Source organism: Dermacentor andersoni, unplaced genomic scaffold (assembly GCF_023375885.2).
Source record: "Dermacentor andersoni unplaced genomic scaffold, qqDerAnde1_hic_scaffold ctg00000070.1, whole genome shotgun sequence".
Taxonomy (NCBI): Eukaryota; Metazoa; Arthropoda; class Arachnida; order Ixodida; family Ixodidae; genus Dermacentor; species Dermacentor andersoni.
Genome location: NW_027314782.1, coordinates 67,169 through 79,568, shown reverse-complemented (window position 1 = coordinate 79,568; position 12,400 = coordinate 67,169).

The following is a 12,400-nucleotide window of genomic DNA, read 5'->3' as shown; positions in this document are numbered from 1 at the left end:
TCTACCAAACGACGTGCTAAGCATGCCGATGCTGCTCTTTTTAGCACCCGCGCACGGATTTGTGCGAAAACGCGTTTTAAGCATGCACATGCATCTTTTGGTAGACGCGGATGAAGTTTTCTGCAAAACCACAAGATGTGCATGCAAATGGTGCTTTTGGCAGAACGCGCACGTGGATTTCTACCAAACGACGTGCTAAGCATGCCGATGCTGCTCTTTTTAGCACCCGCGCACGCATTTGTGCGAAAACGCGTTTTAAGCATGCACATGCATCTTTTGGTAGACGCGGATGAAGTTTTCTGCAAAACCGCAAGATGTGCATGCAAATGGTGCTTTTTGCAGAACGCGCACGTGGATTTCTACCAAACGACGTGCTAAGCATGCCGATGCTGCTCTTTTTAGCACCCGCGCACGGATTTGTGCGAAAACGCGTTTTAAGCATGCACATGCATCTTTTGGTAGACGCGGATGAAGTTTTCTGCAAAACCACAATATGTGCATGCAAATGGTGCTTTTGGCAGAACGCGCACGTGGATTTCTACCAAACGACGTGCTAAGCATGCCGATGCTGCTCTTTTTAGCACCCGCGCACGGATTTGTGCGAAAACGCGTTTTAGGCATGCACATGCATCTTTTGGTAGACGCGGATGAAGTTTTCTGCAAAACCACAAGATGTGCATGCAAATGGTGCTTTTTGCAGAACGCGCACGTGCATTTCTACCAAACGACGTGCTAAGCATGCCGATGCTGCTCTTTTTAGCACCCGCGCACGGATTTGTGCGAAAACGCGTTTTAAGCATGCACATGCATCTTTTGGTAGACGCGGATGAAGTTCTCTGCAAAACCACAAGATGTGCATGCAAATGGTGCTTTTGGCAGAACGCGCACGTGGATTTTTACCAAACGACGTGCTAAGCATGCCGATGCTGCTCTTTTTAGCACCCACGCACGGATTTGTGCGAAAACGCGTTTTAAGCATGGACATGCTTCTTTTGGTAGACGCGGATGAAGTTTTCTGCAAAACCACAAGATGTGCATGCAAATGGTGCTTTTGGCAGAACGCGCGCGTGGATTTCTACCAAACGACGTGCTAAGCAGGCCGATGCTGCTCTTTTTAGCACCCGCGCACGGATTTGTGCGAAAACGCATTTTAAGCATGCACATGCATCTTTTGGTAGACGCGGATGAAGTTTTCTGCAAAACCACAAGATGTGCATGCAAATGGTGCTTTGGCAGAACGCGCACGTGGATTTCTACCAAACGACGTGCTAAGCATGCCGATGCTGCTCTTTTTAGCACCCGCGCACGCATTTGTGCGAAAACGCGTTTTAAGCATGCACATGCATCTTTTGGTAGACGCGGATGAAGTTTTCTGCAAAACCACAAGATGTGCATGCAAATGGTGCTTTTGGCAGAACGCGCACGTGGATTTCTACCAAACGACGTGCTAAGCATGCCGATGCTGCTCTTTTTAGCACCCGCTAGAGGATTTGTGCGAAAACTCGTTTTAAGCATGCACATGCATATTTTGGTAGACGCGGATGAAGTTTTCTGCAAAACCACAAGATGTGCATGCAAATGGTGCTTTTGGCAGAACGCGCACGTGGATTTCTACCAAACGACGTGCTAAGCATGCCGATGCTGCTCTTTTTAGCACCCGCGCACGCATTTGTGCGAAAACGCGTTTTAAGCATGCACATGCATCTTTTGGTAGACGCGGATGAAGTTTTCTGCAAAACCACAAGATGTGCACGCAAATGGTGCTTTTGGCAGAACGCGCACGTGGATTTCTACCAAACGACGTGCTAAGCATGCCGATGCTGCTCTTTTTAGCACCCGCGCACGCATTTGTGCGAAAACGCGTTTTAAGCATGCACATGCATCTTTTGGTAGACGCGGATGAAGTTTTCTGCAAAACCACAAGATGTGCATGCAAATGGTGCTTTTTGCAGAACGCGCACGTGGATTTCTACCAAACGACGTGCTAAGCATGCCGATGCTGCTCTTTTTAGCACCCGCGCACGCATTTGTGCGAAAACGCGTTTTAAGCATGCACATGCATCTTTTGATAGACGCGGATGAAGTTTTCTGCAAAACCACAAGATGTGCATGCAAATGGTGCTTTTGGCAGAACGCGCACGTGGATTTCTACCAAACGACGTGCTAAGCATGCCGATGCTGCTCTTTTTAGCACCCGCGCACGCATTTGTGCGAAAACGCGTTTTAAGCATGCACATGCATCTTTTGGTAGACGCGGATGAAGTTTTCTGCAAAACCACAAGATGTGCATGCAAATGGTGCTTTTTGCAGAACGCGCACGTGAATTTCTACCAAACGACGTGCTAAGCATGCCGATGCTGCTCTTTTTAGCACCCGCGCACGCATTTGTGCGAAACGCGTTTTAAGCATGCACATGCATCTTTTGGTAGACGCGGATGAAGTTTTCTGCAAAACCACAAGATGTGCATGCAAATGGTGCTTTTGGCAGAACGCGCACGTGGATTTCTACCAAACGACGTGCTAAGCATGCCGATGCTGCTCTTTTTAGCACCCGCGCACGGATTTGTGCGAAAACGCGTTTTAAGCATGCACATGCATCTTTTGGTAGACACGGATGAAGTTTTCTGCAAAACCACAAGATGTGCATGCAAATGGTGCTTTTGGCAGAACGCGCACGTGGATTTCTACCAAACGACGTGCTAAGCATGCCGATGCTGCTCTTTTTAGCACCCGCGCACGCATTTTTGCGAAAACGCGTTTTAAGCATGCACATGCATCTTTTGGTAGACGCGGATGAAGTTTTTCTGCAAAACCACAAGATGTGCATGCAAATGGTGCTTTTTGCAGAACGCGCACGTGGATTTCTACGAAACGACGTGCTAAGCATGCCGATGCTGCTCTTTTTAGCACCCGCGCACGGATTTGTGCGAAAACGCGTTTTAAGCAATCACATGCATCTTTTGGTAGACGCGGATGAAGTTTTCTGCAAAACCACAAGATGTGCATGCAAATGGTGCTTTTGGCAGAACGCGCACGTGGATTTCTACCAAACGACGTGCTAAGCATGCCGATGCTGCTCTTTTTAGCACCCGCGCACGGATTTGTGCGAAAACGCGTTTTAAGCATGCACATGCATCTTTTGGTAGACGCGGATGAAGTTTTCTGCAAAACCACAAGATGTGCATGCAAATGGTGGTTTTGGCAGAACGCGCACGTGGATTTCTACCAAACGACGTGCTAAGCATGCCGACGCTGCTCTTTTTAGCACCCGCGCACGGATTTGTGCGAAAACGCATTTTAAGCATGCACATGCATCTTTTGGTAGACGCGGATGAAGTTTTCTGCAAAACCACAAGATGTGCATGCAAATGGTGCTTTTTGCAGAACGCGCACGTGGATTTCTACCAAACGACGTGCTAAGCATGCCGATGCTGCTCTTTTTAGCACCCGCTAGAGGATTTGTGCGAAAACTCGTTTTAAGCATGCACATGCATATTTTGGTAGACGCGGATGAAGTTTTCTGCAAAACCACAAGATGTGCATGCAAATGGTGCTTTTGGCAGAACGCGCACGTGGATTTCTACCAAACGACGTGCTAAGCATGCCGATGCTGCTCTTTTTAGCACCCGCGCACGCATTTGTGCGAAAACGCGTTTTAAGCATGCACATGCATCTTTTGGTAGACGCGGATGAAGTTTTCTGCAAAACCACAAGATGTGCATGCAAATGGTGCTTTTGGCAGAACGCGCACGTGGATTTCTACCAAACGACGTGCTAAGCATGCCGATGCTGCTCTTTTTAGCACCCGCTAGAGGATTTGTGCGAAAACTCGTTTTAAGCATGCACATGCATATTTTGGTAGACGCGGATGAAGTTTTCTGCAAAACCACAAGATGTGCATGCAAATGGTGCTTTTGGCAGAACGCGCACGTGGATTTCTACCAAACGACGTGCTAAGCATGCCGATGCTGCTCTTTTTAGCACCCGCGCACGCATTTGTGCGAAAACGCGTTTGAAGCATGCACATGCATCTTTTGGTAGACGCGGATGAAGTTTTCTGCAAAACCACAAGTGTGCACGCAAATGGTGCTTTTGGCAGAACGCGCACGTGGATTTCTACCAAACGACGTGCTAAGCATGCCGATGCTGCTCTTTTTAGCACCCGCGCACGCATTTGTGCGAAAACGCGTTTTAAGCATGCACATGCATCTTTTGGTAGACGCTGATGAAGTTTTCTGCAAAACCACAAGATGTGCATGCAAATGGTGCTTTTTGCAGAACGCGCACGTGGATTTCTACCAAACGACGTGCTAAGCATGCCGATGCTGCTCTTTTTAGCACCCGCGCACGCATTTGTGCGAAAACGCGTTTTAAGCATGCACATGCATCTTTTGATAGACGCGGATGAAGTTTTCTGCAAAACCACAAGATGTGCATGCAAATGGTGCTTTTGGCAGAACGCGCACGTGGATTTCTACCAAACGACGTGCTAAGCATGCCGATGCTGCTCTTTTTAGCACCCGCGCACGCATTTGTGCGAAAACGCGTTTTAAGCATGCACATGCATCTTTTGGTAGACGCGGATGAAGTTTTCTGCAAAACCACAAGATGTGCATGCAAATGGTGCTTTTGGCAGAACGCGCACGTGGATTTCTACCAAACGACGTGCTAAGCATGCCGATGCTGCTCTTTTTAGCACCCGCTAGAGGATTTGTGCGAAAACTCGTTTTAAGCATGCACATGCATATTTTGGTAGACGCGGATGAAGTTTTCTGCAAAACCACAAGATGTGCATGCAAATGGTGCTTTTGGCAGAACGCGCACGTGGATTTCTACCAAACGACGTGCTAAGCATGCCGATGCTGCTCTTTTTAGCACCCGCGCACGCATTTGTGCGAAAACGCGTTTTAAGCATGCACATGCATCTTTTGGTAGACGCGGATGAAGTTTTCTGCAAAACCACAAGATGTGCACGCAAATGGTGCTTTTGGCAGAACGCGCACGTGGATTTCTACCAAACGACGTGCTAAGCATGCCGATGCTGCTCTTTTTAGCACCCGCGCACGCATTTGTGCGAAAACGCGTTTTAAGCATGCACATGCATCTTTTGGTAGACGCGGATGAAGTTTTCTGCAAAACCACAAGATGTGCATGCAAATGGTGCTTTTTGCAGAACGCGCACGTGGATTTCTACCAAACGACGTGCTAAGCATGCCGATGCTGCTCTTTTTAGCACCCGCGCACGCATTTGTGCGAAAACGCGTTTTAAGCATGCACATGCATCTTTTGATAGACGCGGATGAAGTTTTCTGCAAAACCACAAGATGTGCATGCAAATGGTGCTTTTGGCAGAACGCGCACGTGGATTTCTACCAAACGACGTGCTAAGCATGCCGATGCTGCTCTTTTTAGCACCCGCGCACGCATTTGTGCGAAAACGCGTTTTAAGCATGCACATGCATCTTTTGGTAGACGCGGATGAAGTTTTCTGCAAAACCACAAGATGTGCATGCAAATGGTGCTTTTTGCAGAACGCGCACGTGAATTTCTACCAAACGACGTGCTAAGCATGCCGATGCTGCTCTTTTTAGCACCCGCGCACGCATTTGTGCGAAAACGCGTTTTAAGCATGCACATGCATCTTTTGGTAGACGCGGATGAAGTTTTCTGCAAAACCACAAGATGTGCATGCAAATGGTGCTTTTGGCAGAACGCGCACGTGGATTTCTACCAAACGACGTGCTAAGCATGCCGATGCTGCTCTTTTTAGCACCCGCGCACGGATTTGTGCGAAAACGCGTTTTAAGCATGCACATGCATCTTTTGGTAGACACGGATGAAGTTTTCTGCAAAACCACAAGATGTGCATGCAAATGGTGCTTTTGGCAGAACGCGCACGTGGATTTCTACCAAACGACGTGCTAAGCATGCCGATGCTGCTCTTTTTAGCACCCGCGCACGCATTTTTGCGAAAACGCGTTTTAAGCATGCACATGCATCTTTTGGTAGACGCGGATGAAGTTTTCTGCAAAACCACAAGATGTGCATGCAAATGGTGCTTTTTGCAGAACGCGCACGTGGATTTCTACGAAACGACGTGCTAAGCATGCCGATGCTGCTCTTTTTAGCACCCGCGCACGGATTTGTGCGAAAACGCGTTTTAAGCAATCACATGCATCTTTTGGTAGACGCGGATGAAGTTTTCTGCAAAACCACAAGATGTGCATGCAAATGGTGCTTTTGGCAGAACGCGCACGTGGATTTCTACCAAACGACGTGCTAAGCATGCCGATGCTGCTCTTTTTAGCACCCGCGCACGGATTTGTGCGAAAACGCGTTTTAAGCATGCACATGCATCTTTTGGTAGACGCGGATGAAGTTTTCTGCAAAACCACAAGATGTGCATGCAAATGGTGGTTTTGGCAGAACGCGCACGTGGATTTCTACCAAACGACGTGCTAAGCATGCCGACGCTGCTCTTTTTAGCACCCGCGCACGGATTTGTGCGAAAACGCATTTTAAGCATGCACATGCATCTTTTGGTAGACGCGGATGAAGTTTTCTGCAAAACCACAAGATGTGCATGCAAATGGTGCTTTTTGCAGAACGCGCACGTGGATTTCTACCAAACGACGTGCTAAGCATGCCGATGCTGCTCTTTTTAGCACCCGCTAGAGGATTTGTGCGAAAACTCGTTTTAAGCATGCACATGCATATTTTGGTAGACGCGGATGAAGTTTTCTGCAAAACCACAAGATGTGCATGCAAATGGTGCTTTTGGCAGAACGCGCACGTGGATTTCTACCAAACGACGTGCTAAGCATGCCGATGCTGCTCTTTTTAGCACCCGCGCACGCATTTGTGCGAAAACGCGTTTTAAGCATGCACATGCATCTTTTGGTAGACGCGGATGAAGTTTTCTGCAAAACCACAAGATGTGCATGCAAATGGTGCTTTTGGCAGAACGCGCACGTGGATTTCTACCAAACGACGTGCTAAGCATGCCGATGCTGCTCTTTTTAGCACCCGCTAGAGGATTTGTGCGAAAACTCGTTTTAAGCATGCACATGCATATTTTGGTAGACGCGGATGAAGTTTTCTGCAAAACCACAAGATGTGCATGCAAATGGTGCTTTTGGCAGAACGCGCACGTGGATTTCTACCAAACGACGTGCTAAGCATGCCGATGCTGCTCTTTTTAGCACCCGCGCACGCATTTGTGCGAAAACGCGTTTGAAGCATGCACATGCATCTTTTGGTAGACGCGGATGAAGTTTTCTGCAAAACCACAAGTGTGCACGCAAATGGTGCTTTTGGCAGAACGCGCACGTGGATTTCTACCAAACGACGTGCTAAGCATGCCGATGCTGCTCTTTTTAGCACCCGCGCACGCATTTGTGCGAAAACGCGTTTTAAGCATGCACATGCATCTTTTGGTAGACGCTGATGAAGTTTTCTGCAAAACCACAAGATGTGCATGCAAATGGTGCTTTTTGCAGAACGCGCACGTGGATTTCTACCAAACGACGTGCTAAGCATGCCGATGCTGCTCTTTTTAGCACCCGCGCACGCATTTGTGCGAAAACGCGTTTTAAGCATGCACATGCATCTTTTGATAGACGCGGATGAAGTTTTCTGCAAAACCACAAGATGTGCATGCAAATGGTGCTTTTGGCAGAACGCGCACGTGGATTTCTACCAAACGACGTGCTAAGCATGCCGATGCTGCTCTTTTTAGCACCCGCGCACGCATTTGTGCGAAATCGCGTTTTAAGCATGCACATGCATCTTTTGGTAGACGCGGATGAAGTTTTCTGCAAAACCACAAGATGTGCATGCAAATGGTGCTTTTTGCAGAACGCGCACGTGAATTTCTACCAAACGACGTGCTAAGCATGCCGATGCTGCTCTTTTTAGCACCCGCGCACGCATTTGTGCGAAAACGCGTTTTAAGCATGCACATGCATCTTTTGGTAGACGCGGATGAAGTTTTCTGCAAAACCACAAGATGTGCATGCAAATGGTGCTTTTGGCAGAACGCGCACGTGGATTTCTACCAAACGACGTGCTAAGCATGCCGATGCTGCTCTTTTTAGCACCCGCGCACGGATTTGTGCGAAAACGCGTTTTAAGCATGCACATGCATCTTTTGGTAGACGCGGATGAAGTTTTCTGCAAAACCACAAGATGTGCATGCAAATGGTGCTTTTGGCAGAACGCGCACGTGGATTTCTACCAAACGACGTGCTAAGCATGCCGATGCTGCTCTTTTTAGCACCCGCGCACGCATTTTTGCGAAAACGCGTTTTAAGCATGCACATGCATCTTTTGGTAGACGCGGATGAAGTTTTCTGCAAAACCACAAGATGTGCATGCAAATGGTGCTTTTTGCAGAACGCGCACGTGGATTTCTACCAAACGACGTGCTAAGCATGCCGATGCTGCTCTTTTTAGCACCCGCGCACGGATTTGTGCGAAAACGCGTTTTAAGCAATCACATGCATCTTTTGGTAGACGCGGATGAAGTTTTCTGCAAAACCACAAGATGTGCATGCAAATGGTGCTTTTGGCAGAACGCGCACGTGGATTTCTACCAAACGACGTGCTAAGCATGCCGATGCTGCTCTTTTTAGCACCCGCGCACGGATTTGTGCGAAAACGCGTTTTAAGCATGCACATGCATCTTTTGGTAGACGCGGATGAAGTTTTCTGCAAAACCACAAGATGTGCATGCAAATGGTGCTTTTGGCAGAACGCGCACGTGGATTTCTACCAAACGACGTGCTAAGCATGCCGACGCTGCTCTTTTTAGCACCCGCGCACGGATTTGTGCGAAAACGCATTTTAAGCATGCACATGCATCTTTTGGTAGACGCGGATGAAGTTTTCTGCAAAACCACAAGATGTGCATGCAAATGGTGCTTTTTGCAGAACGCGCACGTGGATTTCTACCAAACGACGTGCTAAGCATGCCGATGCTGCTCTTTTTAGCACCCGCGCACGCATTTGTGCGAAAACGCGTTTTTAGCATGCACATGCATCTTTTGATAGACGCGGATGAAGTTTTCTGCAAAACCACAAGATGTGCATGCAAATGGTGCTTTTGGCAGAACGCGCACGTGGATTTCTACCAAACGACGTGCTAAGCATGCCGATGCTGCTCTTTTTAGCACCCGCTAGAGGATTTGTGCGAAAACTCGTTTTAAGCATGCACATGCATATTTTGGTAGACGCGGATGAAGTTTTCTGCAAAACCACAAGATGTGCATGCAAATGGTGCTTTTGGCAGAACGCGCACGTGGATTTCTACCAAACGACGTGCTAAGCATGCCGATGCTGCTCTTTTTAGCACCCGCGCACGCATTTGTGCGAAAACGCGTTTTAAGCATGCACATGCATCTTTTGGTAGACGCGGATGAAGTTTTCTGCAAAACCACAAGATGTGCATGCAAATGGTGCTTTTGGCAGAACGCGCACGTGGATTTCTACCAAACGACGTGCTAAGCATGCCGATGCTGCTCTTTTTAGCACCCGCTAGAGGATTTGTGCGAAAACTCGTTTTAAGCATGCACATGCATATTTTGGTAGACGCGGATGAAGTTTTCTGCAAAACCACAAGATGTGCATGCAAATGGTGCTTTTGGCAGAACGCGCACGTGGATTTCTACCAAACGACGTGCTAAGCATGCCGATGCTGCTCTTTTTAGCATCCGCGCACGCATTTGTGCGAAAACGCGTTTTAAGCATGCACATGCATCTTTTGGTAGACGCGGATGAAGTTTTCTGCAAAACCACAAGATGTGCACGCAAATGGTGCTTTTGGCAGAACGCGCACGTGGATTTCTACCAAACGACGTGCTAAGCATGCCGATGCTGCTCTTTTTAGCACCCGCGCACGCATTTGTGCGAAAACGCGTTTTAAGCATGCACATGCATCTTTTGGTAGACGCTGATGAAGTTTTCTGCAAAACCACAAGATGTGCATGCAAATGGTGCTTTTTGCAGAACGCGCACGTGGATTTCTACCAAACGACGTGCTAAGCATGCCGATGCTGCTCTTTTTAGCACCCGCGCACGCATTTGTGCGAAAACGCGTTTTAAGCATGCACATGCATCTTTTGATAGACGCGGATGAAGTTTTCTGCAAAACCACAAGATGTGCATGCAAATGGTGCTTTTGGCAGAACGCGCACGTGGATTTCTACCAAACGACGTGCTAAGCATGCCGATGCTGCTCTTTTTAGCACCCGCGCACGCATTTGTGCGAAATCGCGTTTTAAGCATGCACATGCATCTTTTGGTAGACGCGGATGAAGTTTTCTGCAAAACCACAAGATGTGCATGCAAATGGTGCTTTTTGCAGAACGCGCACGTGAATTTCTACCAAACGACGTGCTAAGCATGCCGATGCTGCTCTTTTTAGCACCCGCGCACGCATTTGTGCGAAAACGCGTTTTAAGCATGCACATGCATCTTTTGGTAGACGCGGATGAAGTTTTCTGCAAAACCACAAGATGTGCATGCAAATGGTGCTTTTGGCAGAACGCGCACGTGGATTTCTACCAAACGACGTGCTAAGCATGCCGATGCTGCTCTTTTTAGCACCCGCGCACGGATTTGTGCGAAAACGCGTTTTAAGCATGCACATGCATCTTTTGGTAGACGCGGATGAAGTTTTCTGCAAAACCACAAGATGTGCATGCAAATGGTGCTTTTGGCAGAACGCGCACGTGGATTTCTACCAAACGACGTGCTAAGCATGCCGATGCTGCTCTTTTTAGCACCCGCGCACGCATTTTTGCGAAAACGCGTTTTAAGCATGCACATGCATCTTTTGGTAGACGCGGATGAAGTTTTCTGCAAAACCACAAGATGTGCATGCAAATGGTGCTTTTTGCAGAACGCGCACGTGGATTTCTACCAAACGACGTGCTAAGCATGCCGATGCTGCTCTTTTTAGCACCCGCGCACGGATTTGTGCGAAAACGCGTTTTAAGCAATCACATGCATCTTTTGGTAGACGCGGATGAAGTTTTCTGCAAAACCACAAGATGTGCATGCAAATGGTGCTTTTGGCAGAACGCGCACGTGGATTTCTACCAAACGACGTGCTAAGCATGCCGATGCTGCTCTTTTTAGCACCCGCGCACGGATTTGTGCGAAAACGCGTTTTAAGCATGCACATGCATCTTTTGGTAGACGCGGATGAAGTTTTCTGCAAAACCACAAGATGTGCATGCAAATGGTGCTTTTGGCAGAACGCGCACGTGGATTTCTACCAAACGACGTGCTAAGCATGCCGACGCTGCTCTTTTTAGCACCCGCGCACGGATTTGTGCGAAAACGCATTTTAAGCATGCACATGCATCTTTTGGTAGACGCGGATGAAGTTTTCTGCAAAACCACAAGATGTGCATGCAAATGGTGCTTTTTGCAGAACGCGCACGTGGATTTCTACCAAACGACGTGCTAAGCATGCCGATGCTGCTCTTTTTAGCACCCGCGCATGGATTTGTGCGAAAACGCGTTTTAGGCATGCACATGCATCTTTTGGTAGACGCGGATGAAGTTTTCTGCAAAACCACAAGATGTGCATGCAAATGGTGCTTTTGGCAGAACGCGCACGTGGATTTCTACCAAACGACGTGCTAAGCATGCCGATGCTGCTCTTTTTAGCACCCGCGCACGCATTTGTGCGAAAACGCGTTTTAAGCATGCACATGCATCTTTTGGTAGACGCGGATGAAGTTTTCTGCAAAACCACAAGATGTGCATGCAAATGGTGCTTTTTGCAGAACGCGCACGTGGATTTCTACCAAACGACGTGCTAAGCATGCCGATGCTGCTCTTTTTAGCACCCGCGCACGGATTTGTGCGAAAACGCGTTTTAAGCAATCACATGCATCTTTTGGTAGACGCGGATGAAGTTTTCTGCAAAACCACAAGATGTGCATGCAAATGGTGCTTTTGGCAGAACGCGCACGTGGATTTCTACCAAACGACGTGCTAAGCATGCCGATGCTGCTCTTTTTAGCACCCGCGCACGGATTTGTGCGAAAACGCGTTTTAAGCATGCACATGCATCTTTTGGTAGACGCGGATGAAGTTTTCTGCAAAACCACAAGATGTGCATGCGAATGGTGCTTTTGGCAGAACGCGCACGTGGATTTCTACCAAACGACGTGCTAAGCATGCCGATGCTGCTCTTTTTAGCACCCGCGCACGGATTTGTGCGAAAACGCGTTTTAAGCATGCACTTGCATCTTTTGGTAGACGCGGATGAAGTTTTCTGCAAAACCACAAGATGTGCATGCAAATGGTGCTGTTGGCAGAACGCGCACGTGGATTTCTACCAAACGACGTGCTAAGCATGCCGATGCTGCTCTTTTTAGCACCCGCG